The sequence below is a fragment of the Calonectris borealis genome, chromosome 3, assembly GCF_964195595.1.
Source record: "Calonectris borealis chromosome 3, bCalBor7.hap1.2, whole genome shotgun sequence".
Classification (NCBI taxonomy): domain Eukaryota; kingdom Metazoa; phylum Chordata; class Aves; order Procellariiformes; family Procellariidae; genus Calonectris; species Calonectris borealis.
In genome coordinates this window covers 38,777,059-38,795,331 of record NC_134314.1, presented here as the reverse complement: position 1 = coordinate 38,795,331, position 18,273 = coordinate 38,777,059, and positions in this window count along the sequence as shown.

Here is an 18,273-nt window from a genome sequence, read left to right as displayed (position 1 = left end):
TCCTTTGCTTGATGACAGCAATACTGTTTCACGCTATGAGCTCCTGATGAAATGCTGAGGAAGAAAATTGTCCTTTGTCTTTGAATAGTGCCTTCTGTTCCACATCTAGCGATTAGAAGCTACAGAAATCAGGATTTTCAAATAGTCTGACAGTCAACACGAAGGAATGAAGTGCAGAAGAGACTGAATGGAAATGAAGGCAAGTCAGACAGCAATGCAACAGCAGCAATAGCAAGGAACCTTGTATTCTGCACTGCCTGATGCCAAATATGTCTTCTGTGCAAACATCTGTAATATCTGAAACTTGTCAGAGTTTGCCACCCATAGTCACATCTTTCCACGAATGAAATTTCCTATTTTGTTTTATTTAAATGTTTAGTACGGGATAAAATTTGGTTTCCTGTCTCAAATAGCTTTTGTTTCTGAGACACTCCTTTGCAGTAAGTTAGGAAGCCTATCTGGTTGGATGGGTTTTGGTCATGATTTCAAATATTCAAGTTCTGTTTTTATTGGTATTGAAAATTTTACTATGTATGTAGGGCTATTTTATGTGTTTGTGTATGTACAAAAAAATTTTATGGTTTGGAAACATAAAACTCCAGGAACTCAACGAGCAGTTAAATTGCAATAGACAATGTTTCCTAGCATATTTAAAGGATGAACTATATTTTGCTTTTATGGAATTCTAATAAGAAAGTGCTTTCTCTGAGGTAGAGCATCAATTATACAAAAAAAAAAAGAATCTAGGACATCACCACTTTTGAAAATAATAATGCAGTAACTGCTGGCACACCCGATTTAACTTTCATGTCCCAGCAGTGTCAATTGGAAATTCAACATTGCTAGCCATTGTGGGAACTTTAAAATGTACACAAGACATATAATCTATAAGCAATTTCTAGAAAAGTATAAATTACCATTTCCCAGAATTATTGTAGAATTTGTCTTGTATGCATTATAGAATTACCACACTGAGCAGAAACCACTCATTTGACCTTGGTTATCTGGGTACCAGATCAAATGATCATGTATTCAAGGCCTGTTGTTAAAGCAGTTTGCTGCCATGTTATGTGTCACCTCCTGCTCGCAAGTCACAGCCCCAAGTCTGGTCTATTCTGTATCGGGACCTATTTTGATAGGGCCCTGGAATAATAATGTAAAACAAGCTCTGCTTCTACTTACCTGAAATACACTGCACAAGCCAGTATTGCCAGTCAAAACTTTTAGCATCAGTATTTAAAACTGGGCTGTTTGCGTAGGCAGAGAAGTGTTATAGGCTTCTGATTGCAGTGGTAAGATTTTTGCTAGCTAGTTCTTTGCTGGGAAGTGGAGAAATGGCAGCATGTAATAGATATGTCAGTTTTGACTAGCTTATCCCCCTCCTTTGACTACAGGATAATATGGAGTGTAGGGGTAGTACTGAATGTGCTGGTATTAGTATGATGTTTCTTCAGTTCCTTGCTGATGTTGTAGCAGCCAAAGAAACGTTCATGCAACAGGCTTTAAATCTTTTCTAACGTCATTTTGTAAAGGCCATGTGCTTTTTGATCTAGTTGTGTGATGTGACAAAATTTTTGCAATATTTGACAAAACTATGATATGTTTATTCAGCAGCTTGGGATATGCTGTGCAAAGAGAAGTTATTGAATTAATATGAGATTTTTAAAATATGCACGGAACACTGCACAGCAGTGCTAGATAGATAACCTTGTCACTTGTGTACTCTTTCAGCTGGACAGCTAATTCCTTGCCCTGAGATTGAATAATTTTAGGGTTCATGTATAAGCTAACAGACTAAAGATTTATGACATAGATATATAACTGTTCAAAAACCCAGATAGTATCTATGTGGAGCTTTTTGCATGTCAATGTGTGGTACCTATGATGGTATTCTTGGTTGAGCAATGTTGATATGAGTCAACGCAACAACTTTGCTCTACCTTTCCTCGGAGAGCTTTCTTCTCCCAGTTTCTCTTCCCCTACCTAACTCTAGCTTTCCGGTGGATGTTAACTTCCAAGGCATGGTAATAAAATACTGTTTTCCAACGGACATGAAAACAGCATCTAGAGTATTATATGCTGCTGTTCTATCAGATCTCTTGTGATTTTGATCTCAAAATGTGAGCATCTGTTACGTGGAAAATAAAACTGCTCTTCTCAGCACGCTCTTCCCTATATCATCTCTGTTCTTTTTCCATGTAACTAATTCAAAATACAAAGAGAATGTAATACTCTGCAGCTTTATTTTGAAGAATCTTAGACTACATGGTTATCTATTCTTAATCAGATAGTTTAAACTGCCTTAGAAAGCAGTCAACGTATGCAAGTGTTGCAATATGAACCGTGTATGATACTCTGACTCTAGTGGAAGAAGGAATTAATATGAAATATAGCCAGCCATTTATAGTGGTTGCTTCAAAAGCTGCTGTTTGCCACTAGACATTATTTTTCAAATGCATGCTTCTGGAGTTATGTACACTACAGATAGTGTAATGATGATATAATTTGTCCATAGTGCCATTCTGTAAATTCAGTTCCACATGACTAGGACACTATATTCTTCATATCCTGTTACTTTGATGTGATCTGAAGTATTTAATTTTGATTCTGGCTAGTTTTTCATTGGTGTATCTAGAGATGGAAAATATGCATGCTTACCCGCTGCAGATTAAACTCATATATGATTTAAAAGTGTTGGTACATGCTAGAGTAATTGTTTTGATTTTGCTTTTGCTAGTAATATATATAGAAACTCGTGATAAAATATATTCAACACTTGATGAGTTAAAGCTGTTAGAAAGGTGTTTACTGGAAACTGACAGATGCAAGAAAAATGCTAACAGAATGTGGATTTGAATAATTTGTTTGGTTTTGTTTTTCTTCCTTTCATTTCAAAGCAATTTCCTATCTATAATTGCTTTTCATTTAAGCTGATTTCCAATATAACAATGTCATGAATTGGGCTGTTGATGGGTATATGACATCTTCTGACTTTGGTGCCTTCAGGGGACCGTTTATAATTTCTATATTATCCAATTTTACTGAAACGTAACACTGCTAAAACCGTATTCTACACCAACTCTTGCTGGTATATTTCTTTGTTTCCTTCATATCCATAGAAGACCACTATTCATGGTTGTGTTCAGTCTCTGAACACACACTACAGAGCCTGACATTCCCCCTGTAACAGTAACGTAGTTTGAAGTAGAACATATCTTTTCAGAAATCTATAGAAACATCTGATAAATATGTACACTTCCTGACGAATATATGCTCTTCTGTTCTTTGAATTCAGTGGGCAGACTGATTATGTAGCATTTCTCAGTTTAACATGGGGTTTAAAAATACTGCAGTAAATCTGCTGCCAGATGTTTCATTTATGCTTCATATAGCAAGCAGTTCATGTATAACTAATGATACATAAGGTGGACTGAAAATAAAGGAAGAAGGTAGAACAGAAAACTATTATCACTTCTTTCAGTGATATTATATTGAGTTTTGACCTTGTTAGAACTCTCATAACCTATACAGGGCCCGTATGTGCAGGGAAGCAGAAATAAACAGGATGGGGATGGGGGGAACCTGTGGAGGCTTGAACTGCCAACACCCAAACTCTGTAATCACGGAGAGTAAAGCCAACTCAAAACTCCTTAGCAGGACACATAAAAGTCAAAGTTGGCAGTGTGGAAAAGGGATCTGGGAAGCCATGAGGGGATGATAAATAGGGGCTAGGGTGTAAAGCAGCTGGAAGAAGGAAGAAACTTCAGGAAGGTGGGACTGTGGTGGGACAGAAGAGAGTCCCCTTATTAACATCACACCCTCACCAGGTCTAACAGCAGAGCATGGCAGTCAGACCTAACCTGGTCTCTGAGAGCCACCCTTCCCTTCAGCTGACAACAGTCTTCCTCGCTGTCTATTAACAACACAGGACTAACAGTTGCAGTTAGAATAGATGACTTCAGGATTTAGTATGGCTGAAAGAACCGAATAACACCCTTTCCCTTGGTGCTGACATCTCAGAGAGCTGAGAATGTCCAGAGTCTAGCTCAACACTGGGGAATATTTTCCATTTTGGGTCGAAGTCAACCATTGGGAATCATAAAGCTATTTGAATTTTCAAATTTGAAATTTGAATCTTTGGATTTTCTTTCTGTTAAAAAAAAATGCTGAGGGGAATTGAAGGAGCTATTCCAGGAATCCTTACAGGATTTCTTCTCTCTATGAGATACAACCAAAGAAGCAGATTATAGTGCTTGCGGATCTGAAGGAAATAGAAGCAACTAGTGATTTGGGGTGAGGAAGATCAGCGCCACAGAGAGGAATTGTGTGATAATGAGTGATGTGTCAAAGCAGAAAGGCTTCAGACAGTAAAGGTACAATCGCCACTTTGCATTGGTGGAAAACATAAACTTGGCAAGAGCGAAGAAGAGAGATGATAACTAGTGTAAACTGAAAGTCACAGACCGCTTACTTGTGAACACATTAGCGTGGCAGACCACAGCAGGTGATGTCTGAGGTCTTCTGATACCTCACCCGGTGCTCCGTGTTGTATTTTGAGGGTACCCGAAGAATTAGACTTTACGTTACTGAACTCAGAGGGAGAGTAATATTACAGTTTGTAATATTTTAGACCACTTGTACAAAATATGGAAAACCTAGGAAACCATGTAATCGATTTTATAATGTAGATGCTAATTATTATAACCTGTATCTTGTTCATAGCATAATATTGCATACAGGGAAAGGGTTCCGGTATCTATGGGGAAATGAAACAGCCTTGGTCTCTCAAATACCGTTATTCTGAACTGGCATCTTTGAGAGAAGGCAGTGTCACTTCTAGGATACTCTTTGCACCTATGTCCAGTTTTTGGTGATATCTCTCCATCTTCTTCTGAGATTCGTTGAGCCTTCAGAGGCAGGACAGAAAATGGCTCATTTGCAAACCTACTCAGAAATTTCTCTGTTGGAGCTGAATTAACTTGTCCTTTTCAGTGCCACCTCTGAAAAGTCAGAAGAAGGTCCAACCCAGTCTTTACAATGCTAGAATACAGTGGGAAACAACATAAAAGACCAGAACAAGTAGCAGTCGATAACAAAATAAATGAAAAAGTGTGTGCATTTTTCTGGGAAGAACAACATATCATGGCAGTTATGTTATTAAAATGGCGTTTGTTTTTTTTTTTTTTTTTTTTTTGTAACTGGAGAAGTTAATGCAATAGATTATTAATTTGGGGACTTTTGCACAGACCAAGATGGCACATTTTAGTGCCCCATCTCTCCGCTGCAGCATGCAGGGAGCAGAAATCTGCTGAGGAAACAGAGACTAATTATCATGCCAGTGATTTATATTTAATATATTTAACTGGGTTTTACTAGGAAAAAGAAGGCTACTAAGGAACACACCCCAGTATGAGTAACTTCTCAAAAGTAGGTCAGCCAAGTTTACATTTCATGCTTTGACCGGTGCAGAACACAAGCGCAACACTCTCTTAGTAGAGATGCAAACATATCATTCTGGGACCTAAAGGCACTTCAAGCTTCTTTTTGGGGACTTACCTAGAATTGTGACTACTTTTTTTGGAAGTGCATTCTTTTTATTTTTAGGTAAATAAACTTTTCCTGACACTTTTTACAGAAGAAATTCCAGTTCAGACCTTTTAAATAAAACAGAGCAACAAAATAATATATATTGCATATGGGGTGAATAACTTATTCAGGACTATTCAGGCTTTCAGTCACACAATGAGGGGGATTCCTACATCTTGCATGATGATTTTTCAGTTTCTGATTCCCACTTTGCTTGTATTCAACTTTCATTTTGGTTGAGATTTTTGCTTCCAAACTATAATTTCATTAGCATCCCGATGACTGCATTTAAATGTCTTTGTCATCAAGGAATCCAAGTAAAACTGGTTTCCATTTATTTTTCTTTTTTGAAAATTTCTGCCACTGGTGCCTTGTCTTTTGTTTATCACTGCATCAATCACGCCCTCATTTTACATTGTATTGAGCCTATTTGTTTACAATAACTCATCAGCAGCAATCAAGTCTGTGAATGAATTTTTGTATCTTTGTATTGATATGGACTGGAAAGACAAAATGAAGACGACTGCAGCACGAGAGCTGCTCATTCAGTCAAAATAGTCTATATGGACCAGCTGCCAACATCCTGTCACTTTGACTAAATTTACGCTAATGAAACTGCTGTTTTCTTACAACTCTGAGCAAAATGCTGAATTCAAAGACCATTGAATTTTGGGCAAATAAAGGTCTGGATCTGATTTATGCAGCTGGAAGTCTTCTCTTTCTGTGAGCAGGCTACTAGTAAAAGGCAAATGTGGTATTTGTAAACAGAACATTCAAATGCGTGGACTCCTTTAAAGAATTTATAGCAGAAGTTGGCTAATATATTATAGCTGATTTTCCTAATACAGTTGACAAGCTACGTGCCTGAAAATCAAAGAATCTAAGTTTCTGCAATATAAGAGATAATGCCCTTACAAGGATAAAAACTTGTTAAAAGCTAGGAAACTATGAAAAGTCAGAGCATTATCAGTCAGCATAGTGGGACCTTACAAGAATCTGTGCTAGGCTCTGCAGTGCTGAATATCTTAGTAACTGGTTTGAATAGTAGTGAAGTATCAAAATTTGCTGATGACATCAAATGATTTAGAATAGTAAAGGCTGAGTGAAGAGAGTCACAGAAGCACCTGCTGATACCAAAGAATAAAATAACAGCTGAAGTTTGATCGAGTTAAATTTAAAACAAGGTGGAGGGAGAAACAATCTAAATCCCGAGTGCTCTGTGTTGGCCTCTGGGCCAATCTGTATTGGTCTCTGGGAATAGGATCTTGGGCCAGAAATAGTCTAAAAAAGCATTACTTCATTGCTTCTCAGGGAGGTCAGGGGGAAAAGCAAACAATGCTAGAAGAATTAGGAATAGGAGTACAAAATGTTATATAAATCAGTGTTTCTTCTACATATGAAATACTTTTTTTTTTTTGCATTTTGGGTTGTCTAGTTCAAAAAAAAATAACTGTTACAGCTGGAAAAGAAAGAGGGAAACAAGGATGGCCCAGAACTAGAAGTCTTTAGCCTGGAGAGAGATGACAGAAGGCCATACAGATGTAAGCACCATGCGGAAGATGAACTGGGAACAACTGTTCAGGGTCTTACTCACTAGAGGAGCTAGGAAGCACTGAGTGAACTTGACAGGCGAGGTAATACTTCACTGAGTGTGCAGTAACTGCAGAACTCTTTATCATGGGACATTGTAGATATCATTTTATGTCACAAATTTGATCAAGGAAATTCACGGAAGAAAATCCATCTTGGCAGTTAAATTCAAGGACATCACTACTGTCTCAAGAAGCTTTTGTGCCAGAAAGCACTTGAGGCTGGAAGACAGTTCTGGTGGAGTGTGACGTGCTTTCTACCCCCTCAGTGTCTTTCTCAGACATCTGCAGTTTGTCCTTGTTAATTATAGGGCCCTTGGGCCTGACCTGATATATGTGAAAATAAAGATGAAGAACAACAGTACTTCTTTGCTTGAAGATTTGCATTTTTGTAGCTTCCATTGTATTTTGTGATATAGCAAGACAACAAAATCTTTGCCAATATGCCTTACTCTTACAACAAAAAGCATATGTATTTCTTTTTTGTCTGTCAACCAGAATGTACATCACCAGATCCAGATGTCTCAGAGAGGAAAAGTGAAGCAGCTCCGGGGGGGGATGGAAGAGAAGGATTTTTTTTAATGTTTTTTTTAATCTTCATAAAATACTTTTTTCTTAAAAAAAAAAAAAATGGATTAAGGCAATTGTTTTCCCATGTATTTTACAGACATTTCCCAGAATACTCTTTTAAAATACTCTGATGACCATTCATGCCTTTCAGGTCCAAGAAGTTTAATCTTGTTTTGTTTTTAAGTATTTGGGGAAAGGAGGAGAGAGTGATAAGTTAGTTATGAACCTGATGTCCCAGCTCCTAAATTTCTTTTCTGTTTCACTAGTCTGAAATGCTGTTGATAGCAAAGGGAACCGAAGGAGATCATGGAACAAAAGGAAATGCTTTGTGAAGCAACATAAAACTTCTTTATAAAGAGGAACCTCTTCCTTCTTCCGGAGATGGCTCACATGAATAATCTGCATTAGAACTGTGACCTATTGACTGAAGCAATAGCTAGCTTGTTTGAAGTGCAAACATCCAACGTAATGCTCATCAAAACAGTTGGTTTTAGGCTAATTTTACTTTTTTTTTTCCCCCCTCTTGTGCACTGTCATATGGAAGGGGAATAACACATGACTGTGAATGAAGTAGTGGCTTGGAACTCTATGTGAACTGGAAAAACCAGGAATACATGTAATTTGGGTATGTAACACTTATTATCCACACACAAATGAGCAGTAAATGAATAGCCTACCCTAATAATAACTCATAGGAATGAATAGCTCCTCAGATGGCATGCATTTTTCTTTTTATTCCACTGAGGAAAACCAGGAAACCTTTATGTCTGTTACAAATATTTAAATAAAACAAGGGGAAAAATGTTCTATTTTTTCTAGAATTTTTGGACTTTTTTTTGCAGTCAGACATGTCTAAAAGTGAAATCTTTAGTGTTTTAATTAGTGCAAAATTAGTAGTTCTGTAGGAAATTAGTTTTATGGCTGCTTGTTGATATACATTGCATAAAAATGAAAGCTACTAAAAAGATGGCAACGGCAGCTTACGTTCAAATCATGATCTGTCAAATCAGTGGCTTTTCAAGATCCACAGCCTGATTTAATTTTCTGGAATGTCCTCACTATGAGAGAGAAGATAAAAGGCAGAGGGCCAGGATCTCTGGTCAACATCAGCAAGCAGTACGACCAGTGGAATAACTACTCTGTGTGATCCCACAGTAAATACACAGAGAATCAAGTTCAGACTTGGAGCGAGTTGATGTTAACTCCCACCAAAGTATAGCCCAGCCAATAAAACATTAAGGTTCTTCTCCAGGGCCTGTGCAATCTCAGTGTAGTTTTTTGGTGGCAGGTTTGCAGCCATCAAATTAATGTCTGATATTATGTTCCTTTCGACGTGGCCAGCAGAGGAGGTTAAAAGGGATTTTTTCTGTCAGAAGTGTCTTACAAATGATTTTAGCATGTGATAGAGAAGCAAGATTGTGAGAGTCCCAGAGATGACTCTTAGTAAGTGACATGTGCAATGTTGGGCAAGGGCGCTCTGCTTGCTTCGTCTTCTTTGGGTTGGGGAGCAGCGATTGTGTCCTCCAGATGCTTAGAAAAAAATGGCCAGGCCTGTGGCGAACATTGACCTGCAAAAACATCTCAATTTAACGTATACCTCCTATTGTATATATACTCCTATCGTAAAGTATTGTAGTTCTTTTGCTGATCTTGTACAACCATAAAACAGGATGTTTAAATCGCTTAAGTCTGTTCAAATGAATTACTAATAAGCTATCATATTTCTATGTGACACAAGGGGAAAGACGTAATCTTCAGAAAACACCTTCTTTAACAAAAAGTACCCTAAACTAACGTGCATGGGATATATTAATAAGATACTTTATATGAATACCAGGGATATATGGCTTAGAGTTTGTCTGGAATAAGAATCCAGAAATGTGTTTCTGTGTTAAAAATAGATGGTGACAATTAAAAGGTGTGTGTTGCCTGCTTGTCAGGTCACAAGTCCAAAAGTATGTCTCCCATCTATGAGAGTCAAAGCTGGTCCCATTTCTTAGTGTCCTTTGCTTTGCGCATTCCCTTGCTCTTCTACCTGGTTGTTCCCCCTGCTGATGGCCTGCTGAAGCATCTGGCTCTGGATTTCCAGGGCTTATCGATTAGATACATTCTGACAGTTTCCAGTCATCACAGCAAATCATGAACGTGCACCTCAGTGACAGATTTGTTAAAACAGATTTTCAGTTGAGTATGAGATGTGTATCCAGATGCTCAGATGATGAGTGTCTTGGGAGCACTTATCTACAGCTTAAAATTTCACCACATCAGTCTTACCCATGTGTTACCTCAAGCACACTACAAATGCACAGTTCATTAATGCTGATGTGTTTTGCTCTAGAGCTCAATAATTTCAAATCCGCTTCAGTTCTGAACAACCAAGCCAAACTTTGTATTTTGCATCCAATTCATGAACCTGGTAGAAGTTTGTTTTTTTTTCTGTCAAGTGTTCATTAGCCGGTTGCTGTGAGATGCAAATTATTTAACAGACGAAGAAAATAGCCGCCCAAACTCTGGCAAAGTCCCTATTATCATCCAAAGGATGATAAAAATGGCAAAATCTTTTCCAAAGACCTCTGATTCTGGGTAAGGAACATCTTTGTTACCACCAATGATTTAAATAATCTTTTTTTTCTTTTCTTTAAAAAAAAAATCAATATGCTTTTAAAGTGTCTCTCTTTTGTAAGAAAGCACTTTCTTTTATATTGCTTTCCTTAAAGTGTGTTGTGGAGATGACATCCTTGAAGAGTGTTGTGGGGCTTTTGTCAACTAAAGACTGGAATCAAGGAAATAATCTGAATGCAAACCAGCTACAAAAAGGATTTTTTTTTTTTTGTGTGTGTGTTCTGTTTTTTTAAAGCAATGAAAAATATTGTCCTTAGGCATTTAGCCAGTGTCAGGTAATCTACAATGGTGGTTATCCAGCACTTCTAAGGCTTATCCTCATCAGGACTGGCAGCTTCAACCTCAGTGTGCAGAGAAACATCCCAGTGACTCTAAGTTGTCAAAATAACCTTTCTCGTAGCTAGTGTACGCCAGTGCTAACCTCACTTATTCTTTGGACATATATCTACAATAAAAGAACAAATAACCTATGAGGTTGTTTGCCTTCTGCCAATTGCATTTTAGACTGATCTAATCAACTTTTTCTGAATCAACTTTATAAGGATTACATATTTAATCCGTCTGATGAATATTAAAAAGGTAATTTGTTATTAAAAAAGTATTTGTTATTAAAAAAGTAAGAAACTGTCAGCTGAGTTTGAGGAATCATCCAGTGTCATAACATCAATGTTAAAGAACTGAAAAAAACTGTAATGATTTACTAAGTTTTCCTTTCTCCAAAAAGAACAAATGGGAACAAACTGCCTTAAAGTATCAGCACAATTTTAAATAGCCAGTTGTTAGTTTGCTCTGGATAACTTGTCATTGTAGGATGTAATGATATCATTGATTTTATCCTTCCCCCCCCCCCCCCACCCCAGGATAATAAATTTATTAGAAAAACACTGGGATTTTGGGGGGGAAGATCTTCCAGATATAGGCTATTCATTTGAAGCATTTTTTTTCCCAAAAAAACCTTATAAACAGAACAATGAAGCAGAATTTTTCATATTATCCTTACATGATCAATTATCTTTGTTAGTGTTTTTCGTAAACTTCTAATGCATTGGTGCCCTTTGAAAGTGAAAGGGACTCCAGTCAACATGGGGTATGATTGCATTTGAGAACTGGTTTTTGTATTATATGTGATCTCTTTATGAAAGTCAGGACAAGTGTGTCCAGTTTTTTGGAAACTTTGTGCTTAAGTGGTGATGCAGTACCAACATACTAAAAAGTAAGTAAATTTCAGAAAAGAAAATGCTTTGTCAGAAATCATAGTAAGGAAAGTTCTCACTCTTTAAATGAGACAAAAACGCAACCCCTAACCCGTCAAAGAGAGTGGAAGTACCAAAGCCTGGTTTCCTATGGGTTTGTGTCCTGCTTTCCAGATTGCCAAGTTTACATAGCCTCCTGTTTGGTTTGCAAAGGGCAATGCATCTTGTTGCTCCCATGCGGGTAAGTGCCTGTTGGTGGCAACCCCTAGGCACACAGAAGCGTCTTATTTCGCAAAACAGTTATTGCCTTATCCTTAGTCCAGGCAGTAATTTGGATGTCTTTCCTCTATCCAGGCTGAGCCTTTTTTTTTTTCCATTTTTTTTTTAATTTGATGGATTTGGAAGTTATTTTTAGCACTGATGAACACACAGTGCAATTACTTAAGCTGTTTCTGTAAGAAACCAGGCCCTCCCCATCCCACGTCCCAAAATGTGTGATCTAAACGAAATGCTAAGACATCTACAACATAGACCAATGTTTCTCTGTTTTAATGTAACTTTATAAATTTTAAAATTATATGATGATATTTTGTATTTTGAGAACTGCATTTAATATTCAGGTAACCTCTTTAACATTGTTTATTAGGTATTTCAAAAAGTGTGAAATATTCTAATAACTTTTTCACCTTGTTCTTTTTCATGATAGATTTACTATCTTACTTAATTCTTAGAATTGATATACTCGTGAAAGTGGAATGTTAAAAGACCTGAAAGAATGAAAGGATTTGTAAAATGTCCGTTTTATAACTCTTAGTCTTTTGAGGAAAGTAAGCCTAGTTCTTTACTCATTCCTTGGAGCTTTAAAAGTTCACCATGAACAAATGTAATATGTGCCAGGTATCTTTCTGTCAAAGGATAAAGGGACTTGCCATTACTGATCATTATTTTTTAAGAAGTAAAAAACCTTTCATATTTTTTTGTATAGTGTAAAGAAGCAAAAAAGATCACAAGCCCAATTTTAAGAGAGGCAAAAGAAATACTTTGTGAGATACCTTAACATCATTCAAAGGGATACTGACTTTCTAGGACAATGCAAGTTTCCAGGGTTGTCTCTGAAGTTGTCTTTGTCAGTACACTTGGACGTGATGAAAAATGTCTTTTATGCTTGTCTTCTCATCTGAAAAGAAAGTACCATGATGACAGAGGGAAGTGTAGACATTAGGAGCATGCACAGCTGTCAGTTAAGTGGGGAGGCAAGAGTTTCCGCTCAACACAACAAATACTAAAAGTGCTTTTTACATTATTCTATAGCCAAGACTGCATTATAGCAGCATATGTGTTATGCTGCACTAATGCAGCTGCAAAGTGAGCTAGATTTAAACCCAAAAGAAAGAATGCTTGAGGAGATGAGTGTTTTCATCTTGATATAAGAAAAGAATTTTTTACAGTGAGAACAATCAATCACTGGAACAACCTCCCCAGGGATGTGGTAGAGTCCTCATCACTGGATGTTTTCAAGACACAGTTGGGCAGGGTGCTAGATAATCTCATCTAAGCTACCTTTCCCAGGAAAGGTTGGACCAGGTGATCTTTCGAGGTCCCTTCCAACCTGGGCTGTTCTACAGTTCTATGATTCTCCAGCATGTTTTTTTCTCTGCTAAATGCAGATGTAAGAACAGGTGTTATTTGGTGGTACTGGTGACTGCATTCTCCTTTTGTGTCAGAAGTGTGGGAAGTATTTTTGGAAAAGAAGTGGCTAGGAGTGTTATTTGCTATAGTTGGTAGGATATATTTCTTCTGTATCTTTATCAAAACCTGATTAGAGCCCACAGACTTAGTCATATGAGGATGCAGAAAAAGGAAAGTATACTAGCACTTTAAGTAGAATAATGTTGTTCTTCACAAATAACTGTGTAAATCAACCTATCATGTAAATAACTTAAGAGCTTAGAGGAAAAATAGAGTTATCCTGACTTATCCGACTGCCAGCTGAGGAAAAACAATTAATCACGTGCATGGTTTTAGCCCCTGTCAAATGGAAGTAAAAGGCTTAACTTCAGTTTAAGCAAATTTATTTTATTTCATATATGTGATAGGATGTGTATGTACTTGGTTCATTACCATCTGTCAACTGATGCATGGTAATTTGTTAAGAGATGGTAATAAATATGTTCACATGATTAAAAGCAATCACCGTTGCTTAATATATTGCTTTTTATCACTTTGGTATCTGAACGTGAATGCTCCTGGTTTGCTATGGCTGTGTAATATTGTGCTGTGTTGATTAGCACAATATCTCACAGTAAAGTGATTGTCTAAAGAGGTTATAAACTCTCCATTCTTGGTGGTCTTTTAAAAACAGGATAGATAAACATCTGTCAGGGATGACGTGAGACAAGCTGATCCTGCCTGTGGACAGGGAATGGACTAGGTGACCTCTTGAGATCTTCCAGTCCAAGGAGTCCATAGTTTTAGTTTAACTAACTCAATGAAATACCACACAGGGATTTGTGCTAATTTAATTAAGTTGGCTTTTAAACAAGCTAACAGATGTTTACACTTATAGATGCAACCATTTAAGGCCTAAAGCGTGCAATCTATTCCAGTACTTCACTGTCTTTTGCATTAGAAAACTTTTCTCTAAATCTAAGTGCAACATATATAAATCCATGCTACTTTTATGTATCATTTATGTTACTTTTATCCTGTCCACCACAAGCATCTTTGTTGTAGATTTTTACTTACTTAGAGTCACGTGCTGTCTTCCCCCTTTGTTGATGCTCTTTGGTCTTTTCTCCATAGGTTTAGCAGCCTGTATTTTGGAGCTGGAGTTTTTTTACCCCTCTGAATATTTTTCTCTCTTTTCCCTCCAGAAACTTTCCAGTTAAACTATGTCTTTTTTTGAACTGTGGCTTCCCAAACTACATCACCTGTTAGGCTGAGTCTTTATCAGTACTGATAAAACAGAATGATATTTCCACAGGCAGCACTCTTGGTTATACATACCAGTAATTTAAAACTTGGTTTCACATGCATCTGAAGGATCTGGATGGAGACTGCATGCAGATAACTAAAAGTTTGAAATCACATTCTTCAATTCATCTTCTGCAAGTTTGCCATAGATAAAAAGGTTTTGTGTCCTGCTCTTTATTTTTAGGTGAGACCAAGGACTTCGAGAGGACTTGACTTTTGAATATGTTTATATGTTCCTCAAGTTTTTATTTTTTTAATTAAAAGGAATTTTCTGCAAATTGTAAGGGTAATTTCTTTAATGTTTTCTATTGTGGTCTAAATTACAGATTAAAGCAGTGTTTCTCATCACTCAAGAATTATTTGGATTCAGAGGCAGGATCACTGAATGTAGAGAGGGGAAAGATTGTTTGAATTTCTGCCCAACCAGCCATATGTCCATTTATATGGCCTTTAAAATATGAATAATAAACCTATAGCACAAGTAACACTAGGTGATTGTTCATCACATGGAGGGAATTGTATGAACAGATAACACAATTTTCTGTAGTCAACTCTATAACCCGTTTAAGACTTTGGGTGTTTGGATTTATTCATGCTCTCAATGGAGGCGTGGAAGCAGACTTAGTGTTAGCTGATTGTGTTTCTGTGCAAACAGGGGCCATCCTTGCTGACCTGTTTTACTAATTGCTTATGTTGTCTTCTGGATATTTTCTTTGTTTGCTTCACTTTCAATCTCAGATGATTCACTAATATGTCTTTTTCATGTACCTGCTGTTAAACTAACGGCTAGAAAAGATTTTCTTTCAAATTGACAAGAACTGTTGCTCAGGAGTTTTTGATTTTTGAGCACTTTCCAGTGCTTGGAGTTACTTGGGCCTCTGGTCCAGCTGGTGGGAAGCTTCCAGCGAGCCCATCACCTTTCTGTTGTAGGAAGAGTCTCAAAACTTCAGTCTGAGTGCTGCAGCTGCAATGGATGGATTCTCTCGATCTCTAGACATTTTCACCAGGGTAATTGCCTGCTATTGCAGGAATCTTTCCCCTTTCTAGTGACATAATTCCTTTTCTTGAGGTTTCTTATTTTGTATGTGAAAGGCTTTAAGATTATTATAGGGTGGATGGTATGTGTTTTTGTTGAAGTGAAGCTGTGGCATGGTCTAAAATTCTGCTATATGGTTACATTCTGTGCTGGAGGACTAGATTTGATAGCCCAGATCAGATTAGTAGGAGTCATGATCTCATTATTGTTATTTGTAACCCTGCAGCACCTTCCAACTGGCACTGCAAAAGCAGCAAATGGTTCCAGACACGAACTAAAGAATTATAAAACATAGGATTGAAAAGGTCATGTAATCCTGATTAAGCAGAATCAACCGTTCCTAAATTCCTCTGTGTTGTATGGTGTTAGGCAATAGAGTGTTTTCCAAATGCTCAAAATTTAAATAAGTTGTAGCGTTAATCTAATTTTAGTACTCTCCCCTTTTTGAATCTGTTCCTGAAATACTTGGTGTTTGTTTCTTTTCTGTCTTCCTCTTTTGTGAGGGAATAAAGTGAAGACTTCTGTGATAGGGCTTTTACTCATGAGATTTCCTCTTTTGTCAACCTTTAAACCCTGACCTCACAGGTCAGTCTCTAAGAGATATCTGAACCCAAGCAGAACTCAATTGATTTAATGGGCAGCTGGAAACAGGGACGTGCAAAGACTATATTTTGATGCAAGTTTTGATCTGACACTGCTTATGCATTTCTATTTATTTATTTATCATGATCCTGCCCTGGCCATTCATTCCTGCCTTAGGCTTGCCTGCTCTGTTGTGCTGGAATTTTTATTTAATCTCTTTCATTCCAAAGAGAATTCAGCTCATTAAAGCAGTGAGAAAGATTTTCAGCAGAGGATTACAGGTTCAGGAGCCGTCTGTGGGAGTGTGTATACTGTGCATATGTGTGTGTATGTTGGTGAGAAAGAGGGAAGAGGAAGTGACCAAAATAAGGAAGCTCCCTTATGTCTTCTCACATAGAAAGTAGTATGTTTTTGTGTTTTTGTTTCTTTCTCCAGTTGCCACTTCTCAGAATCTCTGTCTGCCTGCCTCTCTCAGGGAATGGCAAACCCAGTCCTTAAAAAGTCAGTATGCATTTTAAAGTTTCACTCCAATCTCAGGCATCAGTGAACCTTTTTGAGCTTCTTTTTGTGAAATCAATGATAACAAACAATGGGAACAGCTTTAAAAAAGCTTTACAATCATGATGACTATCCAGTTCCGTGGTTTCTACTTCCTTCCACAGAACCACTGAAAGAGATCTGGAAATGGACAGTTTAAAACAGTTGTTTGTATCAGTAGTTTCTTCTTTTTTTTTTTTAATTTAAATTTAAAAGCTTTCTTTTTAATTAAATTTGTCCTCTCCCACCACACACTTCTTTAATTTTAGCCTAAGTTTGGTTAGTTGAAGTGAAATGGCCTCAAGTTGCGCCAAGGGAGGTTTAGATTGGACATTAGGAGAAATTTCTTTACTGAAAGAGTGATCAGGCCTTGGAACAGGCTGCCCAGGGAAGTGGTTGAGTCACCATCCCTGGAAGTATTTAAAAGACGTGTAGATGAGGCCCTTAGGGACATGGTTTAGTGGACATGGTGTGTTGGGTTGACGGTTGGACACGATGATCTTAGAGGTCTTTTCCAACCTGTATGATTCTATGATTCTATGATTCTATGAAGTAGGACATGAGGTTAGATTAAAGTTTTCAATTAGCTTAAATTTATTTGGCTCACCATAGGAGATGTGTACTGGAACCGAGGCTGGAATAATTTCTCCTTCCACTTTAGCCATTGCTTCTCTGAAAAAGTATGATAGCTATAAATCTAAGGATCTCAAACATTCATCTTGCCTTGCATTTGCTTACTGCACCTATTGATGGGGTCCTTGGAAAGCTCAAGTAGGCAGGGAACTTGAACATCTCCGTAGAGAGAAGCATCAAGAATTCTGTAGTTAAAGGATTAGGCAAAAAATGTTGAGAAGGTTTGATCCAGGCCACTTTCCCATACCAAGGCCAGTATCTTGTTATGCCTGTCTTGGTAGACAGACATGTGTCCAACCTGTTATGTAGACTCTGCAATGTCCCTAGGCAATCCTATTCCCAGTAATTGGGGAGACATGTATAACTCATGGCTAGAGCTTATTGTTCTAATGGGCTTTAAAGAATGCCATTGGGTAAGTCATCTCCCAGTACATGCTGTTGCAAATCCAAAGCAAAGAGCTAAGGTAAAGGACCAAATGTCTACTGCAAGGACAGGAAAAATGCTGTGAGGATATATGGGCACACAGCAAATACGCAGCGTTTCTCTTAACTAGCTTATGAAAAGAAACTTCTGAGTGGATGTATTTTTAAGTTGCTTGGCTCTTTAATTGGTACTGTTAACTTATAGGATAGTCTAAAAAGAATGCTTGTCTGAGAACGGCTCCCTTTTATGGTAGAGATACATAGGGCATACATGTATCCCATATAGGACACTCCCTTTGCCACAAGTTTATAGCACGGGAATGGAACATGGAAACAGCCAGTCTGGTGACAGCACTTAATCTTTTCTTGGTTTGTTTTACATATAGACTTGTCTAGTTGAGGAGAAAATGGAAATGCAAAAAGGATGCATTAAAAAGCTCACAAGAAGAGGAAAAACAAACACTGAGGATGTAATTAGAGTGGTAGACCTAATGGGGGAGGCGGAGGGGAGGCGGGGCAGGGGGGTAGG